The sequence below is a fragment of the Urtica dioica genome, chromosome 8 (assembly GCF_054948205.1).
Source record: "Urtica dioica subsp. dioica isolate 48M chromosome 8, U.dioica_male_clone48M_v1_H2, whole genome shotgun sequence".
Lineage (NCBI taxonomy): Eukaryota > Viridiplantae > Streptophyta > Magnoliopsida > Rosales > Urticaceae > Urtica > Urtica dioica.
In genome coordinates this window covers 9,971,640-9,975,748 of record NC_142763.1, presented here as the reverse complement: position 1 = coordinate 9,975,748, position 4,109 = coordinate 9,971,640, and the positions used below count along the sequence as shown (strand labels likewise).

General features: G+C 33.6%; 1 long non-coding RNA gene across 1 annotated transcript; it reads left to right on the top strand.

Annotated features, from left to right (window-relative positions):
- The first annotated feature begins 2,150 nt into the window (after window positions 1-2,150).
- Window positions 2,151-3,757, top strand: LOC149387941 (uncharacterized). The gene is made up of 2 exons (XR_016300454.1): window positions 2,151-2,756; window positions 3,411-3,757. It is a non-coding gene; the product is annotated as an uncharacterized LOC149387941 (long non-coding RNA).
- The last annotated feature ends 352 nt before the right edge of the window (window positions 3,758-4,109 follow it).

The window sequence follows — 4,109 nt, the reverse complement described above, 5'->3', positions numbered from 1 at the left end:
GAGAGAGTTTGGGGTCTCTCGAATTCCTTGATTATCTTGTATTCAGTACCATTCTATTGAAATCTTCAAGGTTCATATCAGCTTTCTTTCTTCTTGTGAAATCGAAAAACACATATAAAATGATCCACTATTTAGAGCACTTACAGAATTTTGTCTAAATGATGGTATTCATGTTGATCGAAGATGATCTCCATTCTCGTGCCACTAAACTATAAGCCTAAATCCAAAAGAAGGGACAAAATATTAAAAGTTAATTTATCGTTCACAATGTGATTTCAGTGTTCAACAATAATTAAAGTGAATCAGAAGAAGAATGTTTCGCTGACTTGATCATAATTTTTTTTTGTTGGTATACTATATTCAAAAGATACCGACAGTAGAGTTGAAAGACGTCGAACTCAAGCCCGTGGGAGAAAATCCACGGGATTCCGAGGACGAACCGAACACAAACGAAATAGGAGAAACCGAGGAAGAAATCCTGCTTTCCAGCTGCAAACTTGACCATATTCACCAAGCTCGAGCTCCCACAAACGAAGCGCTTCACGTCAGGCGAGTCAAAGGTCTCTTTGTGCCTCACGCTTTCGCTCCGTTCTTAAGAGCCCCTCCTCAGAAGCATCACTTCCGTAGACTCATCCTGACTTTTTTAGTTCTACTTAGCATGGTACACTCGTTTGGTAAATTAGTACATTAGTTATTGAGTTCCATGCTATTTTAATTATGTTTTAGTATAAATAATTGTTCGGAGTACTGGGTAGGCTTATGAAAAGAGTTGTTTAATCTATTATTTTAGACTATTAATTTTCTATTAGCTGGATAGTGGAGTCTAATCGGAGGGATTGGTTCACTTCTTGAATTGTGAACAGAGTTTATTTTCTAGTAGGTTTTGGTGTATTGGTCTCGGAATTGTGTGTGGTTTTTCATATTGATTGATGATTCTATGAATTCATTCTTGAGTTTTGGGTTTTTTTATTATTATTTTTTTTATCACGTATGATTAATAATTGGTAATAACAGTTACTACAATTATCAATTATGGGTTTCTGATTTTTTCTTTCTAAATCTCGTATAGTTAATAATTAATATTTATTTTTTAATTGAGCTGTATTTCAGCCTGAATCCAGGAAAGAGAGCATTCAAGGACTTTTACGTTTCAATTTTTTGTTATGTAGTATCATAAATTGCACGTGTTTGATTATTCTTTGTATAATACATGCATGTATGATTTCAATTATTTATGGGTAAGCTTTCATTTCTGAATATTAATTAGCAAAATAATATTTATTATTATTATTTTCACCATTGGATAAGATATGGTGACTGAACAACAAAATTTATGTCAAAGGAAAAAAAAAATTCTTATTTTTTTGCTATGATGTTGTGAACTTTGTGAGCTATGTTTTGTGCTAGAAGAAAAAGAAAGGCACAAAATGCTTGGTCTTTTCAATGAACTTTGGTAGAGAATCGGATACCATTACTAGAAACTAGCTATAATCTTATCAAGTTCATTGTATTATAAGATGTGTGAATCCGAAATTTACAAGTTTTTATTTTTATTTTTTTATTTGCATATTCCTTGAAATTCTATTAAGCTTCTTAAGATACAAAATCGTAAATAGTTGCAACAAAACGAAAAGTTGAATAATTTTTTACTTCTTAATTTTATATAAAAAAAAAAGGATACCACGATTGACCGCATACGCAAGAATTGCATTAGAAGGAAACTGACACCTCATAGACTATCCTCTGTTACCCGTTTGGAATTCAATATATGAGAGAATGAGAAAACACGAGTGATCATATAAATGGAAGTGAAATTAAGAGGAAAAATAAAAATTATATCTTGTTTTTGATGTTATGGAAAATAAAGGGTAAATATGAGAATAAAGTGAGAAAATAGAAATTTATACGGCCCGCATTTAAAATTTAGACGCTTTATTTTCCACCCTATTTTTCATGAAAAATAGAATATATTTGTGAAAATTGTTTGTGATAGTGTTTTTTTTAAAACTAATATGGTCCAAATATTTATCACAAAAATAATCTTTTTCAAGTTTTTAATTGTCATTTTTTTTATGTTTATAGATTTTTTTTTAATCCAAAAATTGTTACTTGTAACATCTCGAAATTTTAAAGATAAAAATGTTGCAAATTAGAATTTTGAATGGACGCAAATCAGTGGTTAATGGAAATAAAATATCGACAAGAGTTTATGGATAGAAAATTATGTAATTAATTTTCTAAAGTTTATTTTCATTGATTCAGAATTTAAGTATTAAGAGTTGAGATTAAGGGATTAATTTGCAACATTTAAAGAAAGGAAATATTCTTTTGTGAATGATTGGAAGAAATGGAATTGAAAGGGGTTTAAGGGCAATTTTGGGAAAATTCTAAGCCTTATCACTTAGTGAAGTCGGTCACTCTCTTTAGCTGATAAGAACGAAAAAAAAAAAAAAAACGCAGAAGAAGGAAAAACGGGAAAGAAGAAAGAAGAAGAAAATCGGGGAAGAAAAGAAAAAGAAAGAAAGGGCGTGAGAGAGAGACCGAGTGAGAGAGAGAGAGAGAGAGAGAGAGTGAGACGGAGTTGAGCTCGCCGAGGAAGAGGAAGCTCGGCCGACAGCTCAAGCCACCAGTTCTCCACCGTGCGCGCTCTCGCCGAGGAAAAGAAATCGCCGCGAGCCGCCGTGGCCGCCGACCGGGAAACGAATGCCGGGAAAGAAGGACACCCACTGAGGAAGATTGAATCTCCCGAAAACAAGGTAAAAGAAATCAAACCCGAATGAATTTTGGAATTTAGGGTTTGAAAGTGAATTTGGGATTTTTGAGTTTCTTGAGTGATTTCGGGAAATTGACTGGTTTTGGATATTGATTAGACTCGGTTGTGATGTTTGTTACTCGAAAATTGTGGATTGAAATTGTTGTTTGGAGTTTCTCTTGATTTTTGGCCGAATTTCACAAAGAGGTTAGGTTTCCTCGTTCATGAAATTGGGGGTTTTGATTTTTTTAACGTGGTATGGTGATTCTGTAACTGTTTGAGGATTCTTGGATTGATTATGCTCGGATTTATGGTGGTTATTGATTTTGGACGAATTTGTTTGGGATTTTCGGTTTTTTTGACAAGTTGGTGTTGATTTGCTTGGTGTTGGCCGTGTGAGGTTGAACTTGAAAATCTGTTTTTTTAGATTAGTGATGATTTTTGCTAGTGATTGTTGAGGGATTTGGAACTGTCGTGTGACTGTTATTGGCGAAATTAAGTGATTTCATATTGAACTTGGATTTGAGAATTGAGTATGAGTAATTGAGGATTTGATAATAATTTTCGGTTGATTCGGAATTTCTTTGGATTGAGTGTTTCATTGAGGTATTGGACAAATTTTAGTGATTCTAAATTAATGGATTATCTCGTGTCACAGGTTCGGAGTTGATGCTTCTACGCGGAAGCATTGGACTCGTTGTGATATGGAGATTATAAGTAAATGACTAATTTATATGCCCCGTGTCGAGCTTATTATCGAGAATGTTTGGAAATTTCTTTGGGTTGTATTTGAATTTAATTGTTGAGCTAATTGAGAACTTCAGAGAACTATTGTGAGAATTCGGAATTGACACTCGTTGAATTCAGATACGTAATAATTCAAAAGTTGGTTATGTTCTATGAAGATATTAATTCCCGAATTGTTGTTGAACGGGTTCTTGTTGGATTTCAAGAAATTAAGCAGAAATGTATTTGAGACTCGTATATGAGTTTTGGGATTTAAAACTCGACATTGGTTTGATGTTTGATTTCTCGTTTGCTCGAGCGTAGCAATAAGTTTGAATATTTTCTTTGGAATTCGGAAAAGAAAAGAACGATACTTGCTTGCTAGAGTTACCTTTCGGGTTTTTAGAGATTGATTGTGGATTTTCCGTTCGAGTTTTCTTGTTCTCCCATCGTTTGAAGTTTTGTCTGAGAACTTGGATTCCTTATAGTGGATATGTCTTTGGGTCCTACGATTATTAAATCGTACGTTTAAGTTTGAGTATTGTGGATTACTCATAGGATTCTGATTCGGATCGGTTTGATTTATCGTGATAGGACTCAAGACTGAAAGTCGTTTAGAGGGTTCACGGAG